The sequence below is a fragment of the Pelodiscus sinensis genome, chromosome 1 (genome assembly GCF_052426305.1).
Source record: "Pelodiscus sinensis isolate ZL-2025 chromosome 1, ASM5242630v1, whole genome shotgun sequence".
In the NCBI taxonomy this organism is placed as follows: domain Eukaryota; kingdom Metazoa; phylum Chordata; order Testudines; family Trionychidae; genus Pelodiscus; species Pelodiscus sinensis.
Window position 1 is genome coordinate 177,934,621 of NC_143052.1, and position 25,961 is coordinate 177,960,581.

Consider the following 25,961-nt stretch of genomic DNA (forward strand, 5'->3'; position numbering starts at 1 on the left):
TGCTAAGTGGAAATCTATAAGACATTTCCTTAACTTTTCAGAAAGTTTATCTTTGGGCTGAAACCATACATATAAAATTTCATTTGAATACAGAAATTTTTGAGAGAGCTTCAGAATTACTCTACTACTACAATATGGCCCAGATGCTATCCTAGTATAGGTGGAAAGAGAGGGAACTGTTCTTTATTAGGATCCTTAGGTCAGGAACAGGATCCACTCATCTTTCAGTACTAAAATAGCCCTGATCTGTTCACAAATCTATAAAATTCAGAGCACAGGTCACATGCTATACGTTGCATTAATTTTCTGTGATATATGTAGAGGGAGGTCTGTGTCAGTGGTTCTCATTTTGGGGTATGAAGTATCTCTAGTTCTTCTGGGGAGTACATTAATTCATCTAAATATTTGCCTAGTTTTTTACAACGGGTTACATAAAAATCACAAGCAAAGTTTGGATGAAATTTCAATATGGACTGACAAAATGAGAGAGTAAGCAATTTTCAGTAACAGTGTGCTGTGACACTTGTAAGCAAGTAGCTTTTAAGTGAGGTGAAGCTTGGGGGTAGACAAGACAAATCCAGCTTCTGAAAGGGATTCAGTAGTCAGGCCAGGTTGGGAATCACTGGTTTAGACTCTTGGGGAGATTTGTGAGGAGTTGAGTTCTGCTGACTATCACAGGATGAATTGCTATTTCATTTTTTGTGTATGCATTCTTGTAGTTTGTGACAGGGGCCCCTAACACTTGGAATAGGTGCCCCTTTTTATTATTGTAGAAATGTGAAGAAATAACTTGAGGTTTCTGTTTTAACTTGAACGTTCACAGCTGCAAATCCTGCATACGAGGAGTGAAAGTATACAGTGTGTGTGAGCGCATGTGTCTGTGTGTATTTTATATGAGGGATGTGAATGGTTAACCAATCAACTAGTGGGGGCTAGAATAGCCCACTGCCTGCCGTGGGCAAGGGATTGTTCCAGCCCTGTGAGGCGAGTGGCAGGTGGGGAACACTTCATCCTAGCCAGAGTAGCGCCCTCCCACATGGGGAGAGGGGGGAGTCCTGCCCATCTGTCTCTCCCATTTAATCAGGTAACTGGTTAAACTTAACATTTAACAAGTTAATTAATTCAATGGGGTTTTACATCCTATTCTATATATTTTACCCAATGCAACAGATCTGATTGGGAGTGGTAAGGGAGGGCAAAGAAATTACCTCTGATAGGAGTCTTTTTTCCTACTTCTTTAAGGTCAGTTGGTTGGGATTCGTGGAATCTCTCTCTTTTGACCCATTCAGTCATTTCTTCCTTTGCAGCATATCCAAAACCCATTTTTCCTGTTCATCCCTCTATGACAATCAGCCTGTGCACCTTGATAATCTTCTGCCTGAACTACTCTGACCTTCTTTCTGGCCTTCTTGGCAACCCCCTCAGACTTCTCTGTTCTGTCAGGAATTGGACTGTCACTCCTCTTTCTCTCCACTGCCTTAGACCTTTTCATCAATCCTTGCATATCCTCTTCAGCATCTGTTTCAAAGTCCTCTTCTTCACATTCTTGCCTGGTGCCCACTGTTTTTGGGCTGCCCACCATTATTCTGTTCAGACCCCTTTCTTCTCTAATTCCATCACTATCCTATGCCCTCACTGTTCCTTCTACCCTCAGGTGCTTCCATGACATCTCCCATGCTGCCCACAGAGCGTGGTATATCCTTCCTGTTTCTTTTCTCCATGTCATAACCATCTGTCCTTCAAATACCTCATCAAAACCCCCTTTCTCACGTCCCTCAACTAATGAATCTCTAATATCCTGAAAGTAAATAAAATGAAATTTAAAGTCTAAGTATACAACACAAACAACCAGGGGCGTGAAACAGTATTTAGAGTGGGGGTGCTGAAGTCCACTGAACCAGGCTGTAAACCCTATATATGATGGAAACCACTTCAAGTCAGTGGTGCAGTAACATCCCCCTAGTTCCAGCACCTGTGAAAACAACTGAGAATTAAAATGATAATACTCTGCCATCCTCCAGAAACCCTCAAACCTGTTACCTTACTGTGTTTTCACTTCTCCATCTTCATATATTCCTTGTCTGCTACACATCCCCTTTCTATGCCGTCTACTAATCAGGTTAGACTATAAGCTCTTTGGGGGCATGGACCCTGCCTTTATATACTATGCACCGCTATGGCTCTATGTGCAAATATTAATTAATAATAGAACTTTTAGAGTTTTCTCCCTACCTTCCTTTTATTAATGTAGAAACTATAGACATTATTATATTTTAACATTTATGTTACAGAAATTCCTAAAACTGAGTTAGGAGAATCATTCATTTGATTTCTGTTAGTTTGTTCAAAACATTGAAATGCAGGTAAATTCTCTTAAATAGCCCCTTTTACTTGGTAGTCGTGTTGACATTTTACATTTAAACAATAGATGGGCAGAATAGAAATTATAAATTTGAAGCCAGGTTTCTGTATCAAATGCATTGTCTATTTAATAAATTGTATTTTTTATAAATCCGATCTGGTTGTATCCCTTCCCAGGTGTCTCTTGATTAACTGTATTTAGTAAAGAGGACAGTGCAGTTCTCAGATGTGTTGGTCTGCGAACTTGCACACCACTTATCATACTCAGGAGTGAAGATAAGAGGGGGGCTAAGATGGAGGTATGCATACTGTTGGAAAGATAACTAAGTTTCAAAGGAGACTGCTTTGAGGGAGATTGTGGCAATATTGAATCCCCTCTGTTACTTTTGGGCATGGCTGTGCACATATATAATATGTGCTAGATTAAATTAGGAAGTAATAAAGGGAGGGAAAAAAAGAGCTGGAAGATCTGCTATATGCTATGTTTTGTATCTTACGGAGAAAAACATTTCCAGAGAATGCTGCATTAATTTGTGAGAGAAAAGAGGGCTCCTTTAAATAAAAAACACTTGCATTATACTAACTCTTTTAGTTTGAGAACTATTTGGGTGTGTTATCAAGTAAAGTTGCAGAGTAGGCATGTTTACTAGACCTTTAATTGCTACATTTAGTAGAAAGGCTTTTTTTTTTAAATGACAAGGAGCCAGAGTTTGCTGTGCAAATGAAGCAGGCTTCGCAAGAATCAGATTCACTTTGGACGACTCTTCACATTCCTAGTCATCATTACATTAGGCAGCACAATTCCATCTCTGGTTGATGGGCAGAAAAAGTGGGCAGCCTGCCAGGTAGACGTTTCCATGGCTCCCAACCCCCAAAGGTGATGCGTTTTTCAGCTAATTCAATGAAGAGTGGGCTGAACTTTGGGTATAAACTAGACAATAGCTGCCTTCGCAGTATCAGCAGAATGGTTTATGGGAATGCACTCCACATTTGGCAGAGAATCATGTGACCTTACGGCTGAGATTTTGTGATGGTGCCAACGGAGACTTGGAAAGCAGCACCCGTCCTGACTTTTTTCCTCTTTTCTTACATGGCTCAGAAAATGGTGGATCTTAATACTTGACTTTAGCCAGACGCAAGCGATTGAGCTTTGAAGCACAACTTTGCCTTTATTCTGGCTTTTTTGGCACATCACCAGGAGGCTGTCCCTTTCACGCCTGATAAACTCTGCTACTTATCTCTAACTAGGAAAAAATATATAAACAGAATATTTAGGCTTAATAACTATATTTTAAAATTATATGGTCTATTCTTTTTTATGCTGAACTGTTTTTATGGCAATCTTTTTCACTGAAGAAAAAAAGTTGTTACTGTTTAATGAACAGGCATTTGAACTGGGCAAACGGGGTGACAACACTGAATATGAGATCATTGCAGCATAGTGTAGCAAACTGGCACCCTGCCTTTTCACCCCTTTGCTTCGGCAGATTTGTGCAATCCCCATTTATAAAATCAGCACAGGGACTAGATGAATTTTCTGGTCTCTCCTACTTCTATCACTGTGCAGGCACTTGCAACAAGGATTGGTGCAGCTTTTGCGCAGTGCTTTGTGCTTGGAATTCCGAGAAGAACGAAAAAGAAGACAGGCATCCTGGTCCTATTCCGAGAAATAACAGGAGCCTCAGAAGAAACAAATCTGAGTTTGTCCTACATACAAGAGTGATGAAAAAAATGTGAATCTCCTGCTTCAAAAAAAAAAATCTGGCATGTTTAACTACAGAGGCATCAGCAGCTTCTAAAATAATATAACTAAATGAGCCGAAATGATTGTTTCTTTTACTTACAAAAAATCTGTTTTATTTTATTATTGCTTAAATAGCAATATTTGGCAGTGGGTGAAAACGTATCTTTCATATCAGGTATAGCTTCTTTTTCCTTTACTTTTCTACTCTTATCTTTTTTTTCCCCTAGTTTAAACATGTTATTTTGAAACTGAGTCCTTATGTATTAAATTTACCATAGTCAGCCAATCACACTTCTTTTTTTACTAACTTCTTATTTCACTGTATTTGATCGAATATTGCTAAAAAGAAAAAAGAAAACAAACAGGGAAAATAGATACTGTATAAATAAGTAGTAGGCACATTTTAATATAGCTAAGCACTGAAGTTACTCAGAAATTTTAATGGTAATATATATTTAGTATAAACTTTGGTTATCTGTAAGAAAATGCGTATTTGGAGCTGGTTGCTATGAACAATCCATTCTTTTTTTTTATTTAGTGTGACTCATGCTTTCAATTCCTAAAGAGAGGAGGGGAAAAAAAAACATTAAAACTGTAGGAGAGGCTCACTCTTGTAGGCAGTATATTCGAGCAAAGTTATTATTGAGTTGGTTCACATACAATCTTACATTTTGTGTTTAAATCCATTACAAAGAATTCAGTGTAATAAGCACTGGAATAAAAGGCACATTATTTGAAGTTTCATGCAGCATGTCTGCTTTGCTGCTAGTAACAGTGCCTATTTTGGGATGTTTGGTAAATCAGCACTCGTCCATGAATACTTGAAACAGTGCTTAAGATACCTATTCAACGTTTTTGTGAGAAGTACGTACAAAGTTACTTTAAGTTCGGTGCTGTGTCAGTAGATCAATTAGGTGGGTTTTTTTAAATAATTTTGTCTGTCTTTGGAAATAAATTGCTAGGCATTTGGAACAATTTGTAATAAAATTAATTTTACCTGACAAACAATGAAAATGTTGTCCAAATCAATATATTTTTATATATTTTCAGTATGATTTTTTTAAATCTTTGTCTATTCTTCTGAATCATATATTAACAAGTTAAAAATCCCTGGACAGAAAATACTTTGAGTCATGACATGTGCTTTCATTGAAAACTAGGATTTTCTTTTTTTAAAATCCTGTAAATTTTTTCTTTTCATATAAGAACTTTATAACCATCTTATGGCTTCACAAAATGTATTTATTAAAGTTTAAACCTGTATTTCACAATTTATAGCTTGTCAGTTATATAGCAGCCCTAAGACTACCTGCTGAATTATGCTACTTTATATTTTTGTTGCTTTGCAGTGAATTGTGGGAAATTACTAAATGGAGCATATATATATATATATATATATATATATATATATGGAAGATATAGCTCTATTCACCTACATTAGAAAGAACAAATTTATTATGATTCCTCCCCTCCCCCCAGTAATTATGTATACATACCTACATACATCAATAAAGCTTATTCGCTTAATATGAACACTATTCTTCCATTCTCTCAAAAAGAACATAATTCATTTGTAAATTTAAGCATAGCGATCTATTTGTATTTTTTTAGATTTTACAAAATTTCTTTAAAAATTATTTTAAATATAATTGAACTTAACTTCCTCCAATATTTTTATTAAAAGGTCTCTGCCAAATTAAAAGTCAGATAAGTATCCTTAAGCAAACTTATTTTCTACCATGTATGCACATATACTTTTACAAATTAATCAAAAAAGAATAAAGGAATACAAATAACACAGTCATTTTGCCTAAGTGTGTGTCTCATTGCATATTTTGGCAGAGGCCTTCAGAGGGGCGTAGGTTTTAGATCTTTAAAATTATGATTGCTATCCTTTTACATATTTCTTAGTCTAAAAATACTTTTCACAGAACAGACCTTTTCATTATTTCTCTCTTAATCCTTCTCTTCTTTTAGTACAAAGAAAAATTAAAATGGAAATGAAAAATGAAGAAGTTGGTTATACCAGAAATCAGTGAAGGTAATAAAGTGATCTTCTTATACATTTTTACATAATATATAATATATAATAAACAAATGTTTGTGTATATATTTAAATTTTTAAAAATGCAGGCAAAGGCACTAAAATACTAATATAAAAGCATGTTCTTTCTGTTAAAAGGGAATTTCACAAAACTAATCTTTCAGATATCTATTAAACTTTTTCTTTGATTGTTTTCTGTTGGGAATAGTGAACTACTAGTCACTTTTATACTTTTTTTCCATGCAGCTTTAGACTAAACTGAAAAAATCAATATATAATTTGGATTTTTTACAATATATATAGTATGTTGTGACCAATATGGGTGTTTGTTTGTTTTTTTATTAAATGTTAAATGCCACTTTATCATTCTTTGAAATGGAAATATCTGAGAAATACTCTCCTATAACATCCGTTAGAATCAGTCTGTAAGCGATATAAGCAGTCGGCATCAATGCTTTTGATACTACAAGTATTTTAGGCGTAGGGATTGGCTTTCATGGCAAGATATTTTAACTCTTTGGCTTCAGCAGAAAGCATTCATAAAGTTTTATTACAATTATGTATGCATGTGGTGCATAAAACCAAAGCAAGTTTAAAAATACATTTCTGGAAAATTATATTTTAAACAATTACAAAAGCCAAGTACCATATTGTACATGTTCTAAAATTTAATCTATTAAAGTATTCAAAAACACAGGAATTAGATCAAAGGTGTATGGGCCTGATCCAGTATACTTCTACCAGTAGTGCTCTCAGTCTCTTAAATGGAAGTTTTGCCAGATTAAGGACTACAGAATTGAGCCTCTAATGGGAAACAAATTAAGGCAGTTCAGATACAGATTTTCAACAACCTGCTAAAATCAAATAATGTCTGTAGCAGGTATTGTAAGAGCTAGATCTCTGCTGCTAATATTTTAAAAATATATTTGTAATTATGCTGTTTTCAAATGACTTATGTTATGTGTTAATCTTTAAAATGCTGAGATAAAATTGCATTCATATAAAATATTTAGACTATAAAAATGTATTTGTCTCACCTGTTGAATTACTGAATATTTCCACAGAGAACCTATTTGGATGAGGGTACCATACTTTGGGTCAGTCAAACCAAGGCAGAATTTGGTTTAGAAGTTAATATGGAAGTTTTATCTGGAAGCTATTTTGTTTGGATGTTTATCTTCTGTGGTTTGATTTGTATATGCTTTGTTTAAAAATCAAGTTCTCGATAAGAAGTACCCATCAGCATTGTAATATGATGAAACCTTTAACTAGTGATATACGTTGGAGCTCAGCTCTCATAGATGTTGGCTTTTCAGATATAGTGGTTTGATTTGCATTGTTGGTTTGTAGTATGTTGTTCATATTCGAGCACAGAAGCCAAACATACATTATTCATATAATTTCATTTCTAATTATAGGATCCAACCCTGTATTCTTTGAGCATGCAAAACTCCTTTGGAAGTCACTGAGAATTTTGGATGCATCAGTGTTGCATAGTTATTGTAAAATGATTATTCTGGTTATGGATAAAAAGATTATGCAGTAAACCTGTCTCATATTGCAGGATAGATGGATTTTTTATTTTCCTCTTTTATTAAAAAAAAGTAGCAAAGATATTTTGTGAAGGACAATGATTGGATGATACATCTTGAGATTAGAAATATATATAAATTAGGTTTCTTTTTATAGCTGATTTTAAAATTTTGCTTTTTGATTATCATATTAACAAATGCTTCACAAGTTTCTATGCTAGCTGATGGTGCCAATTGGCATAAACCCGTAGATCCGATCTTGTGGTAAAGTACATTGCACAAGCTCGCTTCTATGGGTCTGTGTCACTCTGGTGATCTGGCAAAAGATTACGTGGCAAGTTATTCAGTAATATTTGAAAATCTTATGTCAAAGTGATTGCTTCAAGTAAAAGAGGACTTTGAACTTTTTTGTTTATCTATTTTATTGTTGTGATGTGTCTTACTGGTGTGTTAAATCATTTTGTTCCATTTGATTTTTATTGCACACTTGCCTTAAAATTGAATTAAAATGTATACTCATATTGAAGGAACTTAAATATTTTTAACAGACCAAGGATAGAATACACTCATTTTAAATGAATAAATCATGTTACACAATGCTAAATTCAAATATCATGTGCTCAAAGGAAATAACTAAATTTGGATGTCTACTTAATTATAATTTTAAAAGACAGTAAGTGACCACAGTGAGTTCTTATCAAAATGTAGTTGGAGTTGTATCATCCCTTTAAAAAATTCTTGAAAAGATTTGGATGAAACAGATTGCTAGCAGTGCCCTCACATTAATCAAATATGTAGTTTTGTTGTGTGAAAAATGGAACATGACTGAAAAAATAGAATTAACTATATTTAACATTTTCAAAATCCACACAGTAGGGAACACACAGATATGTGGCTGCCATATTTGAAAGAGATGCTGAAGATGCGAAGAAGACTTTATGGTCATCGTTGGAAGCTGTGTGCATCCGGGTTGAGGTAGTAGGTTGTATGGTTTAGAGTTACACCGTGGGAGTTAACTGTACAACCTTCTAGCTTTCCTTGGAGCACACTTGGGCCATCGAGGAATTCATCATCATGTTAATCTGATCAGGGAAACTGTGCAAAAAGGTATTGTGTTACAGCTATACAGAATAATCACTCTAAAGCTTTATTGATGCTGAAATTGTCCTGATTACATGATTATTTCATTTACATCCTGTTATGAACAATGGTGACATGTTCTCCTAATGGACTGTGACTACATGCTGCGGACACTTAGAAAAGACTGATGGTGTTTTAATTCCATTAACAACAAGGCTTTATAATTTGATTTTAATGTACAGACTGATAAAATATCAAGTATTCATTACAATAGTAATTTTCTGTAGGATTAGCTAATCCTAAATAGTTAACATTAATTGATTTTCTGCTATGGTTCAGAAACAAACTCTTTGAAAAATACTTTCTTCTTCTTAAGACTCTTTGAAATAAATATTGAATCACTCTGCTTAGTGTTATTGATTAGTGCTGGGCTTTTGGGGGGAATCCTTTTTATGCATACGTTGTGCTTGATGAAACCTGGAGCATTTCAGACACAGATCAACCCATGAACCTCAATAAAGACTTTCAGCACCTCTAACATTCTAGTTCTGGGTCCTCCTACAGCTCTGTCAACAACCTCCTGACTAAAATAACCTTGTTATTTCAGTCCCAAGTCTCTCCTAGTCACAAAGGCTATATCTAGACAGTGGGGCTATTTCAGGATACCGGAAGTATCAAGAAATAGCTATTCCACTTGTTTAAATGTGCCCGTTATTTCAAATAATATTTCATGGTGCTATTCTGGTATCCCTGTAGCTCTTGTTCCATGAGGGTTAAGGGATTTGTTGGAATAGCTCTTTATTTTGAAATTTGGCGCTGTGTAGACATGCACCAAATTTTGAAATAAGCTATTTTGAAATTACTTTGAAATAAGCTATGCAATTTGTGTAGCATGCAAATTGTGTTGCTTATTTTGAGATAAGGGTACTGTGTAGATGCACCCGATTTGCCATCTGAGCTAACTTGTGCTAATTATGATGGCAGAAGCTAACATTAGGAAATCTCATATCCCATTTGTTAATTATCCTTCTCAAAATGCTAAACTTTAGATTTTTAGAATTTCATTCTGGCATATAGCCATGGCCCATTAGGAGATGCAGGAGAGCCTGTCTTTCTCCCAGAGGTCCAGCAAGCATCTTAAAAAGGGAACAATATGTGCTGCCTTCTCCAACCTGCACAGTGGGGACCAGGACCATTGTTCCAGCTGCTCCTGCTCCCTTTTCAGAACCTTGTACAAATCCTAGAGCTAGCCCTGAGGAGAACTGACGTTCCTTCAGTGCAAATCACCTGGCTTACCTGATTTAGAAAAAAATGACAATATAATTTAGTGGAGAGAAAAATATGTTGTCCTTGGTCAGTTAATCATTTTTCAAGCAAAACTAGAAGATGGCTGTGTATAAACCAGGGTCTGTTTGATTTGTATATCCTGTATTAAATAGTTTTATTATGTACTTTTCCCTCTGTCATCCATGGCCCTAACAATCATTTTATACTGTGTTGGAGTACATTTGGCCAACATATAATCAAATAGTAAAATAATCAAAGGGCTGTCGCATATGGTCCTTGTAAGGTTTTAAGAGGCTTTGTATATATTGATCAATTGATACACAGCACTCTTACGCAAAATAGTAATGTCCGTACAAGGGATTGCACTGATTAAACTAAATCAGTTTCTAAACTGATTTAATTACATTGGTACAACTTTCCCATATAGACAAGGACTTGCTGATGAGAACTGTAAAGGGGAACTGTTCAGTAAATTATAATATTACTAATAAGAACTATAATAGTGGAGCACATTGTATTTTCCCAGAAGTGTGATATCTAATGCCGACTTCCTAACAAATAACAAAGCTTTATGTAAAATAGGCAGTGTTCTATGGTGATCTTTATATTATATCCTGTAGACTACCTTTTTCTGAAATGTTCATTACTCCTTCTCTGAGATTATTTAAAAGTATGATCATTTATATATTGTGTGTTACAAAAAACAGGAAAAAGTTTTTCTGCTATTAGCCTAAATCAAAGGTAACAAATGAAGTACATTCAGTTCTATGATAAGTGAAGACCAGAGCTTTCATTGGTCAGAATTTTTAACCATGTAATGAACCATCCATTCGGAACAGAAAAATGAATATGGGCGATTTCAGTTTAATCCCTGTACAGGCCCCAAACCCTTGCAACCGAAGAAATGTAACCATCATGCTGGAATTTCCATCAGGGAAGAAAATTGAGCCTATAAGAGGCATGTATTGAATCTGTGCATGATTGCAAATCCTTTCTCACCATGCTAACATAGCATAGCTTTGTCCATTCTTTGCGAGATTTGTACGGTGTTGGTTATGGCTCAGAACCACAATTACAACAAAGAATTCCTACTGTCCTAACACTTTGACAAAGGTCAGATCAAACAAGCAACCTGCTATAGACTCTTTATTGTTGAAGTGCTCCCTTAATATATCAGTAGGAACCAGAAGCCTACCTTACCCCTACCAGCCATTATGAGTAGGGTGCAAGAATGAACAGTCTGAAGGTCACCAGAGGCGAAGCATGATAGAACAGTCTTTAGTTCCTCCTGTTGTAGTGGGAATCAAGTAGAAAGTCTGTCAAGCTCCTTAACAGGCTAGTTCTCATACAGGAAATTATTGTTTTTACATGACCAAACATGATGCAGTGGGAAATTCAGATGCTTTTCTTTTTGATTTTCCTTTTCTTACTCAATGAAGTGTGGGATGAGAGAAAACATATTTTTTTTCATTTTTTTTCAATTTTTAATTGAATTTACTCTAATTAATAGCGGTAGCAAGGAGATTAGTCTCAGAGGGGTAGCCAAGTCAGTCTGAGACTTTAAAAACGAGTAATCCTGCAGTACCTTAGAGACTAACAAAAATTGCACCTACATAATAGGTTAAATGTGACTTTTTGGGGGCAATCTTGATTAGGAGGTTGTGTGGAGTTGCTCCAAGCCATTGAAGGGGGACACTAGAAAGTTTTTAAGTGAGCTGCAGCTAAGCAAGTGTGGGGAATGTGTTACTCAGGAGGTTGAGTAGGGGCCATTCACAATCTAGAAAAAAAGATTTATTGTGCTCCTTGAATTAAAAATGGCCCCAGTAATCATGAGTATGTTGTCATCTTCTTTGTGTTATTTTCTTTTGTAGTTTAATTCCTATGGGGAAAAGACATAATTGCTGTTTTCTGCCAACAAAGCAATATTGTAATATTAATTTTACAAACTAAGGGGAATTGTTTGTTCTGATCTTAAACCAAATAGAAATGACTGATACAGGGACTGTGGGAACATATCTTTGTTTTTTTAAAATGCATGATATAATTACAATTCTATCCAGTAGAGTGTATAAGTTGCCATGCAAATTTTTTGTGCTATCATTAACTTTAATTAAAAAGTTTTTACTTTGTAATGTATAATATGTTGATTCAAGAGTTATCAGGTTATTTTAAAAAAATTCTAAGAACATCAATTAATTTTGAAACAGATTAAGGCAGAGAATAAAAAAAAGGGACTTTATTAAGAACAGCTAGATGGAACAGGTTATATTCTTTGGTTTCATTTTTAAGCCATAAAATATATGGTTTGTTTTAGACAAAAAGATGGCATTCTTGACCTTTAAAGATGATTACTAGGATGCCAGAACACAAACAGATTGATCAGTAATTAGAATTGTGTTGCTGGGTTGTATTTTCTGTTTCTGGAAATAAACATACTCCTATAACATAGCTTATTATAAATTTCTTCAAATATCGGACCAATCTGACAGCATTTATTCACATATATAAACTTTTCTAAAGTAGGCCCATTGATTTCAAGTAGTATCCATGCTTTTCTTTACTGACACTGCTTGTCTGCATAGGAAATTCATATGTGTAAGAGTTGCAAGATTGGGCTAAGGTTCTGGGCATCTTGAATTCCCACTGATTTCTCTGGGAGATATTGGTGTTCAATACCTCAAAATCTGGCCCACAGAAAGAAATATTTCAACAGTTCTGTAAATATTACTGCAGAGATGCTGACCAGACAGATGTGCTTATCAATAGAAAAGATTATTTTGTAGAGATTAGAGATAAACATAAACCATAATCTGATTACAAACCCACAAATGTCTGGGGTTTTCAAAGTTTGGATACACTTTTTTCAAGTTGTGTCCATGCCAAATCCTGCTTGCATATAAATCAGCTCACCTGAATAAGAGTAGGAGAATTCAGTCCTCTGTTTGTTATACAGTAAGTACACTTTGATAGCAAAGCACAAATCTAAAGAAAACATATACAAAAAGGCCCTTTGGGTGAAAAATCGTGGGCCAGATTCTCAAATATGGTGTAGATGTCTTGCGACATTCCAGTGAAACATAGCAGCTTTCAGCCTAGTATAACTGACTGGTTAAGCCAGCTTTATAGCTATTCTGAATTGCTTAAACAATATGAAGCATCTGGATCATATCGGTGAATCTGTCTTTGTGCAGTTTTGAGTAACATATTTTCAAATCCATGTTAGATATAATCCCTTAAATTATCAACACTGAAAGTAGCTGTGCAACTTGTTATTTGTGACCTTCCAGGAGAACTGCAATAGACTGGTTATCAGATAAAGGAGGAGCAGAGTTTCATTTGACATTTTTGAGTTACTGCACATGACAGATTGTTGCCCACTCATGGTGGTCTCTGATACAATTCCCTCTAGTAGTTATTTTTAATAAAACTAAAATATAGGCCTAATCTGTCTGTCTGTATGGGTCTCTTTAAACATGACTATTGCTTTTATTAGATGGGTAACTACACATTAAACCTTCAAAGAAAAATTAATTCATATTCCTATGTGTAGAGTTGGATTTTGGTTTTCTTTAAGGGGACCACATCATGCACTATGTAGAGTTCCTTTTTTAGCTAGATATGCAAGTTCAGAATTGGTTGTTTCCAGTCTTCACATTCATATTTCTGAAAATGTGATTAATATTTCACTTGGGCCTATGCAATGTTGACAATATGTCTATGCCACATGATAGAAGGCCCCATGGTCAGTGCCATAACAGCACAGATGGATGGCCTACTGTCTTTAATGCCCTGGCCCAACTCACTTTGAAGATGGGATTCTCACTTGAATCACAGTGGTTGTGAAACTGATCTAATGACTTCTTTTTTTTTGTGGTGGGTGTGCTTGACAGGCCTAAGCATATATGCCATGGGCATGTTCAAGCCAGCTGGCCAGCACACTAGTTAGCATTAGCAAGATGATACAGCATAACCACAGCACACTGACCCAGACTGCCTGCATGAGAGTTCAGACAATCTTGTCTGCTTCCTGCTTTTTGTCTCACAGCTGGTTGGAAGTCATTCTGCATTTTATTATTTCCTTAATACATACATATATATTATGTTGCCATTTACCAGTTACTACCCTGATGTGCACATTTTAATTCCTCAGCCAAACCACTTGAGCTTTTGTTTCCAGTGTTGGCCTTATGCTTATCTGGGAAATACATCCCCTCATATAACCATTCATTTCTCTCATGATCTTCTGTTTGTCTCTGGTTCACGTTTTGAATTTATTGCCCTGTTGCTCCATTCCTACTTCTTCACTCGCTGCTGCTGATTTTGCTAGTGGCAAAGTCACCAGAGACTGCAGAGCATCACAAATAAGAGATCTGAAGAGGTTTGTCTGTTGCATGCAAAAAGGGAGTGCTGTAGCAGTTTGAGGGTGAAAACAGAGGGGTAGGCAAGAAAGTGTTATGGCCACAGGTATGCCATAGGCAGGTACTTAATCAAACCAAATCTGAATACAACCAACATGGAGAATTGTGTCTGCAGCCAATAAACTGGATCAGCAGTCTTGGGATGGGGCTGTATAGCACAATAACCTTGGATTCAGTGTGCATATAGGACATCTTTAACCACTACACAGTCCCTGCAACACAGAGCCTGAATACTTGTGCTTCATATGAGTGGACAGATTTCAAACTTAAGTTCTTAGATTCTGAGCCTTTTGACGTTTGCCTAGACATAGACGTGCTTTTCTGTTGAGAGCAGTATCTGGGAAGGTCCACAGCTTTGAAAATAGGCAACTGACAGTCCTTGAAACGTTTATATGTATTTCATTTTGCAGAGGGTGGCTTTCTGTGATGTAGACGCTTGTCCATAGGAATTAGATTGTGACCAATGGCATGTCCTATAAGTCATTGAATGTCTACCAGATTGTGACAAATTTTGGCCTCTGTCAATCCAGGCCAGATTTAACCTATAATCATTAAGATGCTGATTTCATTTCTGATTTTGAGCATGTTTTATATAATCTTTTTGGGTCAAGTATTCAAAAGCACTAGGAATTGGGTTAGGTGTAATGGTCAGGCTTCAGGATATGATCTTTATTAATAAACTGAATCTTTTATTGGTAAAGGCTTTCATGACACTGCCTCATCACAATGTACTATAAGAGATCTGTTCTGCTGAAGTTATTTGGGTTCTAATCTAAATATTTTATTATTTACAAGTTTTGTTGTTACTGTTATTGACATTTCTAATGAAAACCAATGCCCATTTTTTTTAAAATTGAGTAATGTAGTTAGTCTCTAAATTCCTGTTAGGGTAAAAAAGTTAAAAGTGCCTAATTTCATTTTCAGAAATGTCTTAGGAACCTAAGTACCATTGACTTTCAGTAAGACTTAGGCTCCTAAGAACTTAATTGACTTTTGACAATGGAACTTAGGCTCCTAAGTCATGTAGTCAAGTTTGAATTTTTTTCCTTTAGGTTAATAAATAAGCCTTGATTTTCTGTATGAAGCATGTGGACTGCTCTGTGAGGAGGGCTGCAGCTGCTCAGAATGTCTGAACATTCGGAATTTATTTTTAAGTGTCTAATTAGGGATTTACAGGAACATGCCTAACTTTAGACACTCAACTTTTAAAATCTTTATAGGAGGAACTGAGTTAGTATATAACAGAAAAAAACAACAAATAGTCTAGTAGCACCTTAAAGACTAACAAAACATATAGATGGTATCATGAGCTCTCATGGGCACAACTCACTTCTTCAGATGACTGAAAGTGGGTTGTTCCCACAAATCTCATAATACCATCCACATATTTTGTTAGCCTTTAAGGTGCAACTAGACTACTTGTTGTTTTTTAAGTTTTAGCTTTTAAAATGTTATCCTAACTTTTCTAGCATTGTACAGTGGGTGCTACCATGTTGATTCTGTCATCTGTGGACATTGTGCAAACATGAAAAAGAATAATATTGGCAAAAGGAGCATGAAATATATGAGAAGCTGAGCACTGGGATCTGAAGCTGATGGCACGATTTGAACAGTTTGTCAAATGAAAGCTTTTTTTTTCTAGATACATATTAATCATATAAAATATACATACACATACAATAAAGGCTTAAACTCTGCTATGTGCTGTGCAGGTCCTCAAGGGAACTGATGAGTAAGGATGAGGAATTATGGATCCTCCCTTGAATCTGCTGAAAGGCTTTTGTCTTCTCCCCATCTTATGTTCAAACATGCTCCTTCAATGACACATGGTAACTGGACATGCCAGCTTCTGCTGTGAGGAACAGTTAGTACCAGGTTACACTGGGCTCTCTTGAAACACTGTCCTGCAGCTGCATGGATAGCTCTTATCATAGAATCATAGAATCATAGAATAATAGGATTGGAAGGGACCTCAAAGGTCATCGAGTCCAGCCCCCCGCCCTCAAGGCAGGACCAAGCTCCGCCTACACCATCCCTGACAGATGTCTATCCAACCTGTTCTTAAATATCTCCAGAGAGGGAGATTCCACCACCTCCCTTGGCAATTTATTCCAATATTTGACCACCCTGACAGTTAGGAATTTTTTCCTAATGTCCAATCTAAACCTCCCCTGCTGCACTTTAAGCCCATTACTCCTTGTCCTGTCCTCAGAAACCAAGAGGAACAAATTTTCTCCTTCCTCCTTGTGACACCCTTTTAGATATTTGAAAACCGCTATCATGTCCCCCCTTAATCTTCTTTTTTCCAAACTAAACAAGCCCAGTTCATGAAGCCTGGCTTTATAGGTCATGTTCTCTAGGCCTTTAATCATTCTTGTCACTCTTCTCTGTACCCTTTCCAATTTCTCCACATCTTTCTTGAAATGTGGCGCCCAGAACTGGACACAGTACTCCAGCTGAGGCCTAACTAGTGCAGAGTAGAGCGGCAGAATGACTTCACGAGTTTTGCTTACAACACACCTGTTGATACAACCTAGAATCATATTTGCTTTTTTTGCAACAGCATCACACTGTTGACTCATATTCAACTTGTGGTCTACTATGACCCCTAGATCCCTTTCCGCCATGCTCCTTCCTAGACAGTCGCTTCCCATCTTGTATGTATGGAACTGATTGTTCCTTCCTAAGTGGAGCACTTTGCATTTCTCTTTATTAAACCTCATCCTGTTTACCTCTGACCATTTCTCTAACTTGCTAAGGTCATTTTGAATTATGTCCCTATCCTCCAAAGAAGTCGCAACCCCACCCAGTTTGGTATCATCTGCAAACTTAATAAGCGTACTCTCTATCCCAATATCTACATCATTGATGAAGATATTGAACAGTACGGGTCCCAAAACAGACCCTTGAGGAACTCCACTTGTTATCCCTTTCCAGCAGGAACTAGAACCGTTAACAACAACTCTCTGACTATGGTTATCCAGCCAATTATGCACCCACCTTATCGTGGCCTTATCTAAGTTATATTTGCCTAGTTTATCAATAAGAATATCATGCAAGACCGTATCAAATGCCTTACTAAAGTCTAGGTATATGACATCCACCGCTTCTCCGTTATCCACAAGGCTCGTTATCTTATCAAAGAAAGCTATCAGATTAGTTTGGCATGACTTGTTCTTCACAAACCCATGCTGGCTATTCCCTATCACTTTATTACCTTCCAAGTGTTTGCATAGGATTTCCTTAATTACCTGCTCCATTATCTTCCCTGGGACAGACGTTAAACTGACCGGTCCGTAGTTTCCTGGGTTGTTCTTATTCCCCTTTTTATAGATGGGCACAATATTTGCCCTTTTCCAGTCCTCTGGAATCTCCCCTGTCTGCCATGATTTTTCAAAAATCATAGCTAAAGGCTCAGATACCTCCTCTATCAGCTCCTTGAGTATCCTGGGATGCATTTCATCAGGACCTGGTGACTTGCTGACATCTAACTTTCCTAAGTGCTTTTTAACTTGTTCTTTGTGTATCCTATCTTCTAAACTTACCCTTTCTCTGCTTGTATTCACTACGTTAGGCACACCTCCAGACTTCTCGGTGAAGACCGAAACAAAGAAGTCATTGAGCATCTCCGCCATTTCCAAGTTCCCTGTTACTGCTTCTCCCTCCTCACTAAGCAGTGGGCCTACCCTGTCCTTGGTCTTCCTCTTCTTTTTAATGCATTTATAAAAGGTCTTCTTGTTTCCCTTTATGCCTGTAGCTAGTTTGATCTCATTTTGTGCCTTTGCCTTTCTAATCTTGCCCCTGCATTCCCATGTTGCTTGCCTATATTCATCCTTTGTTAGTTGTCCTAGTTTCCATTTTTTATATGACTCCTTTTTTATTTTGAGATCATGCAAGATCTCCTTGTTAAGCCAAGCTGGTCTTTGCCATATTTTCTATCTTTCCTACACAGCGGAATTGTTTGCTTTTGGGCCCTTAACAACGTCCCTTTGAAATACTTCCAACTCTCCTCAGTTGTTTTTCCCTTCAGTCTTGCTTCCCATGGGACCTTACCTACAAGTTCTCTGAGCTTATCAAAATCTGCCTTCCTGAAATCCATTACCTCAATTGTGCTGGTCTCCCTTCTACCTTTCCTTAAGATCATGAACTCTATTATTTCGTGATCACTGTCCTCTATACTGTCTTCCACTTTCAAGTTCTCAACTAGTTCCTCCCTATTTGTTAAAACCAAATCCAGAACAGCTTCTTATGACAGACAGGGGTAGTAATACCACTCTATCCCCCTTCCATATGTAGGCTTTCCGGTGAGGCCAAGATTTTGCTCATAGAGAAGAATGCTATTTCAGATAGAAATCATGGCTAATATTTGGATAAAATATTCAAATTATATGTAAAATGTATTTGTCTAGTTAAGTTATTATTTATTAGTTATATAGCTGTGCAGAAGTTGTTTTAGAGATCTAAGTAGATAAGTCTAAAGTCCCAACCTTGTATCAGGATCTAGCAGCATTGTCTCCCAGACCTATGTATGGTTATTGAAGTCAGTGGGCCAGTGACATAGAGATCCATGCTAATAGGAGGCCCAGGTAATCTCAAGCAAACAGTGCCATGTCTTTCATGTGAAGAGGCAGAGGTTTCTTGTGAGGATTCCTCTGAAATTAGACGGTGCTGGCAATTTCAATAGTCTTTGTTTCTGAAAGTAACATTAGTTTTAATGATATTCTTTATTATGTAACGTGTTTGTAAGGTTGACTTCCGGTTTTATGATTGTGCCTTTGATTTATTTATGCCTGAACTCTTACCTTTCGGCAATAATTCACTACAAGTCTAGAGGAAAAAATAGGAGCATTATACCACCAAATGCTGATCACTTGCAGAGACAGGCTGCTAGACCAAGAAGGTAGTATTTATTCCATTAACGAGATATCTCATTAATTCCTCTATGTGTTACTAAATTTGTTCAATCCATAAACAGCTTTACTTTTGTGAGTTTTCAGCTGGATTAAAAATGATTAAGAGGAGCTCAAATTTTCCTATTAAGCCCATGGGGTTAGTATGAAATGGGTTAATACAGTAATAAATATACTGGAAACTATCAAAGTTCAGCTATTTCAGGCATTGCATTCAGTGCCCCATATGTCAAACTGGAGTTAAAAATGTTCTTTCAGACAGTTGTTTTGAAAAGGAAGCTAGTGCATAGACACACAACCCTATTATAAAGGAGTATCACTTTCCAGTTTGTAAAACTTCATTTTTGCACACATTTAATATAGGAATCATTGTTTAAAAAGTATACTACCAAAATATTGTCAGAAAGTAGAATTGTATGAGAAAAGAACATTTAGAGCTGAACTACACTACTGTTTAAGTCAGCGTAACTTATGTTACTCAGGGATGTGAAAAAGACACTCCCCATAGCAATGTAAGTTACATCAACCTAAGCACTGTCCACATCAGCGCTATATTGGCAGGAGATGCTCTCCCCCCAACACAGTTTCCACCTGTGGGGTAATTGTGCCAAAAGGAGAGCAGCACAGCTGTGCTGATATAGTGCTCTAGTGTAGACTTGCCCTCAAACAGCCATTTATATATAGTATAAATTTATCTCACAATGATCTTCAAGCACCTGCCAGCTACTCTCCAGCTCTTATTGCACAAAAGGGGAAAACATTAGATTAAAATGAACTTCTACATATCTGCAGCCAACTCAGAGGGGGAAAACAAACATTAAAATGTATATTCGCTCTTTTTAAAACACAATTAGCAATATAGTAGACAGACACTAATTTAGTTCCAGACATCTGCAACACGTGATCTACTTACTATATTTGTGAATCTGAATTAGAAAACCCTACAATGTAGTCTGACCATAATGAGCTATTTCTCATTCAGTTTGAATTTGATAGACCTGTATTAAAGCTCACTTAAATCTAAAAAGCCACAATCTTGTACTTTAAAAAGTAAACATTTTTAAATCCCCTTAGTTCGAACTGACTGCCTGCGGCTACATGCAGCAGTCAGAAGTTAATCCGAACTAAGTCCTTAGTTTGGATTAACTGTTACTCTTCCTGCATTGAGGTGTAACAGGTAATCTGAACTAAGGACTTAGTTCGGATTAACTTCTGACTGACGCGTGTAACCGCGGGCAGTCAGTTCGAACTAAGGGGATTTAAAAATGGCACTTGCCCAAGAACATGCAAATGAAGCCCGGGATATTTAAATCCCAGGCTTCATTTGCAAGTTCGAATGCCTACATTAGCCACCCTAGTTTGAACTAAGGGGCTAGTGTAGACATACCTTTAGTCTTTCAAGTGCTACCAGACTATTTGTTGTTTTTAAAGTTTATCTTGGAGTAGACATCAGCGATAACTGTGTAGTTAACAAAAAACAGGACTATGTAGCACTTTAAAGACTAACAAGATGGTTTATTAGGTGATGAGCTTTCATGGGACAGACCCACTTCCTCAGATCAAATAGTGGAAGAAAATTGTCACAATCATATATACCAAAGGATACAATTAAAAAAATGAATACATATGAAAAGGACAAATCAAATTTCAGAACAAAAGGGGGATGTGGGGTAAATGTCTGTGAGCTAATGCTATTAGAGGTGATAATTGGGGAAGCTATCTTTGTAATGGGTAAGATAATTAAAGTCTTTATTCAAACTTAGTCATAAAGCGTCGAATTTAAGCATGAATGACAGTTCAGAGGATTCTCTTTCAAGTGTAGTCTTAAAAGGCCTTTGAAGCAGGATGCAGGTAATCAAGTTGTTGAGACAATGTCCTTGCTGGTTGAAATGGCAAGAAACTGTTTTTTCTTTGTGATCCTGTCTAATATCTGTTTTGTGGGCATTGATCCTTTGGCGAAGTGTCTGAGACATTTGTCCAATGTACATAGCAGACGGACACTTTCGGTACATGATAGCATAAATTATATTTCTGGATGCGCAGGAATATGTGTTCTTGATCTTATAACTCGGTTAGGTCCAATAATGGTATCAGCAGAGTGAATATGTGGACAAAGCTGGCAACGGGGTTTGTTGCAAAGGAAGGTACCAGGGTTGGTATTACTGTGGTATGTTCTGTGATTGTTGGTAAGAATCATCTTGATGTTAGGTGGTTGTCTATAGGAGACTATGGGTCTGTCTCCCAGAGCCTCTCGGAGTTTAGTATCCTGTTCCAGTATAGGCTGTAGTTTATTGATAATGTGTTGGACAGGTTTAAGTTAGGGACTGTAGGTGATGACAAGTGGTGTTCTATTGTTGGTTTTCTTGGGTCTGTCTTGAAGTAAATGGTTTCTAGGTATTCGTCTGGCTCTTTCAATTTGCTTTTTTATTTCTCTGGGTTGGTAGTTGAGGTTTATAAATGCTTGGTAGAGATCCTGAAGTTTCTGGTCTCTGTCAGTGGGATTAGAGCAGATGCAGTTGTATCGAAGGGCTTGGTTATAGATGATGGATTGTATGGTGTGTTCTGGATGCAAGCTGGAAGCTTGTAGGTAACTATATGAGTCAGTGGGTTTTCTGTAGAGAGTGGTGTCTAATTTTCCATTGCTGATTTGTACTGTGGTGTCCAGGAAATGGATCTCTCATGTAGAATGGTCCAGGCTGAGATTGATGGTGGGGTGTAGGTTGTTAAAATCTCTGTGGAATGTCTCCAGTGTTTCTTGGCCATAGTTAACAGTTGCCAAAGGCTTTCTTTTTAATAGCTTTTCCTCTGTGGGCCCCAATTCAGGAAAATATTTGCCTAATTTTAGACTCTTGCATTGTATCATTGTAATAAATGGAATACCTTCTGTTCATATTAGATATACCTTGCTGAATCAGAGTCTGAGGTGAAATACTAGCCAAACTGTCAACAGAAGTTTTGCCATTGACTTCCAAAGGACAAGGATTTTTTCCTGTATGTGCTTTGGTTTCTCTATATATTCACTATTTTAGCTCATTTTGATTTCTTAGGGCCTGATAAAATATAAAAATCAGAGGTGGCTATAGCTTCAACATGAAAGAGTTTGTTTTAGTTTGTTTCTCTCTTAATCAATGGTTTACATGGCTCTAGGACAATGCAATTTATTGCAAGTTTTGTAAGACAGAGCAAATCAAGTAATTATTTTACCTGTACTTTTTGACATGCTTCCTATGCCTCTATAATAAAAAATGGTTTGTGCACAATGCTGTCTCCATATGCCTCTGGAACTTCTTTTAGTTCATTAGTTCATTGGTGGAAGTCTTTGGATAACCACCATTTCTTGACTTAAATCCAAAGAAAAACAGAACAAAGAATTTAGAAAACATGGAATAAAATCCTTGCCCCCACATAATTTAAATTCAGTAAGGTAAAAGTTTCACCCATGCTCCTTAAAATAAGATAAAGGAAAGAACGGTGTACTTACAAAGAAAGATGACTAAGAAGGAATCATAAAATTGGATGGACAATATAAGAATATAGAAATTGAGACTTAAAAATATTAAAAGTTTTATGGAGGAAATACTTAACTTTAAATTAATAGAATATTATAATTTTTTTTAATTATTTTTGCAACCTGCCAAGAGTAGCTGTGATATTGCCATATTTAGAAGTGGTTCAGGTAAGAGCAGATAATATATCATTGAAGATGAAGTATTAAACTCTGGAAACTGACCTGCAACTGTTGACTAGATAACTCCGTAGAACACTTTCAGTTTTATTTTTTATGGAACTGTGAATGTTTTGCCATCTTTGGAATAGCATTATCCAATAAATAGTAATAATTAGTGTTTAACTGAAACTATAAAACTCCAATAACTAATTGTTAGGACAGTAATCAAATATATCATGAGCAAAAAAGGTGACTTCTGTAACTGTAATCTTTCAGTAACATGGAAAATGTCATGTAAATCTTTCACATAATTTTTTATCAAATAATATTCTTTGGAGAGTAGTTATTTAGGTTTTTGGGTTTCAGCTAACATTGATTGTTTTTCAGATAAAACCTAATATCTGGGGATATATAAGTTTTCATTTTGCTACTGTTCAGTGACATCTACTGAAAAATTACTGTAATCTGTGTATGAAACAAAGGAATAGCTATTCACCATCACATACACTGAGATTTCATTTCAAAGAGATATCAGTAACACTTAGTAAAACAAGAGCGTGACACTTTAGTAAAACAAGAGTGTGCCGGATGATGTATCTATAGACATAAGATGGAACAATAGTAAGGCATTTCAAACACACCTTTGTAGCGGCAGAGAACAATTAGAAATATATATGAGCAGTCTGAGATTCGAAAGCATTATTTCTTCCCAACAAAGCCAACTGAAACTTCAAAGGGGGCAATCACACTTGTGAAAATTTCCAGATGAATCATACCTAAAGAACAAATCTTTTGCTTTCTCTTTTTAAATAGTTACACATTTGCTAATTTTGGAAGGCATTTGTTTAAAGATAGGTTCTTGTTATTTGGCTGTACTAAACATTTTAATTTCCTGATACTTAACCTCATTAAACACCCAATAGACTTTTTTAAAATATCTTTTTCCAGTTAAATTGTAGTTTGAATTTGAGATTGTCCACTCCTGCCTTTGGATATAGGTTCAGGTTGTGAGTTTTGAAGCATCTAAGCTGGTGGCACTATGTAATTTTGTAGGTCTGTGGACAATTAGGGTTAGCCTGTGATGTGATCTTACCACTAGAATCCATGTCTGTCACTTAGAAATAGTTCTTTATAAACAAGGCATGCCTGGGTAGCAGGGAAATACCACTACTCCCAATTTAACAGATGGCAAAACAGAGGTTCAGAAAGATGAAGTGATTTGTTTAAGCTAATACTAGAAGCCTGTGTCACTACCAGGATTAGAGTACAGGTCTCCTGACTGCCAAGCCCAACACGGCATATTCCATAGAGGCTCGTCTCTGGATTTAGTTTCTTGAATTCTCTGGAATTCACCCACATCTGTTAACCCTCTGGACATATTGAAAGCCCATCTTTTGTCCTTTACATTTGTGTCTAAGTTTGTGGTGTTCTCACAGAAAAGATGGTAGTGAGGCTCTGGGCTTAGCTTTTCCAGCATAGTATTTCTTAGGTAGGTGGGTTGGAACCTACATAAAATCTAACATTCCATAAACAATTCAGAAACTATAAAGAAACCAGAAAAAAAAATCTACATAAAAATTAAAGACACTAACCTGGGACTGAAATAAAGAACTAATGACATATAAATACAAAATTTGAATTTTATTTAAAAATATATATTATTTTTCAAAAAATATTTTTCATTAAATACCAACCCTAACTAAATCATCCCAGACAGGGCTTTGTCAAGCCAGGACTTAAAAACATCTAAGGATAGAGATTCCACTACATCGTTAGGTAACCCATTCCAGTGCTTCATCACCCTCCTACTGAAATAGTTTTTCCTAATATCCAACCTAGACCTCTCCCACTGTAACTTGGGATCATTGCTCCTTGTTCTGCCATCTGTCACTACTGTGAACAGCCTTTCTCCATCCTCTTTGGAACCTCTCTTTAGGAAGTTGAAGGCTGCTATCAAATCCCCCCTCATTCTTCTTTTCTGCAGACTAAATAAGCCCAAGTCCCTCAGCCTCTCCTCATAGGTCATGTTTTCCAGTCCCCTAATCATTTTGGTTGCCTTTCACTAGACCTTCTCCAATGTGTCACATCCTTTCTGCAGTGGGAGGCCCAGAACTGGATGCAGTACTCCAGGTATTATAAGAGCAAAAGAGCCCAAGAATATCATTAGAATGTAAGCTAGATTATCCTTTTCAAGAAAAAGAAATGTGATTAGAAAATGTCTGAGAATCTGATATGTTAGTGTGTGTGGGGGACAAGTGGAATATAAGGAGTAGAAAGGCTAGAATGGAGTGAAAGCAGTTGTGGAATAATTGTATAAAGTGGGTTTACATGGAGCAAGTGGGCAACACATGTATGTAAACTTATATAAAGCTATGGAAATGAATACAAATTAAAACCTACAGAGTTTGGGTTTGAAATTGTTGGCAGACATGCAACACCTATTATGCTGGAGAGATGGAAAGTAAGGTAGGATACAAGGGATGTGGCTTGTTTAGGCCTCAACTATATTATTTAACTCATCTGGGAACTGTTAGACAATAACTCATACAGAGCAGTGCATGATTCCTTCCTTAATCATTTCCACTTGGTGGAGAACTGCCATCACACCACCACCACTCCACAGTAGGTCCCAGCTAGTATAAGTCTTCAAGGTTCAGGGGAAAGACTTGTCTCCTTGCTGTACAAGACATTAGGAATTCCAATCTTCTTCCTCAGCATCTTTAGGGTAAGACTTCCCTTAAGGTCAGTACTCATTCCTTTTAATCAGGGAACCTTATCCCCTTCATGACAAATACCCGAAGCATCCAGCAATTATTTTGGATGCTTCATCCACACCATGTTCCTCTCTAACATCAGTATGGATATATATCAATCTTCCGCCCTCATCAAAGAGGTGAATGCAAATTAAAACACATGGT

The 25,961-nt window shown here is 36.5% G+C and overlaps 1 protein-coding gene across 2 annotated transcripts in view; it reads left to right on the forward strand.

Annotated features, from left to right (window-relative positions):
* LOC149525675 (uncharacterized) overlaps positions 1–25,961 on the forward strand; it is a 444,259-nt gene that overhangs the window by 389,877 nt on the left and 28,421 nt on the right. The window contains exons 5-6 of one of the 2 annotated variants that reach the window (XM_089773533.1): positions 6,083–6,146; positions 7,568–15,736. The gene's annotated coding sequence lies outside the window, so the exon portion shown is untranslated. Of the gene's footprint in view, positions 1–6,082; positions 6,147–7,567; positions 15,737–25,961 lie in introns of those variants that run through there. The other variant, XM_089773522.1, reaches the window with a different exon arrangement.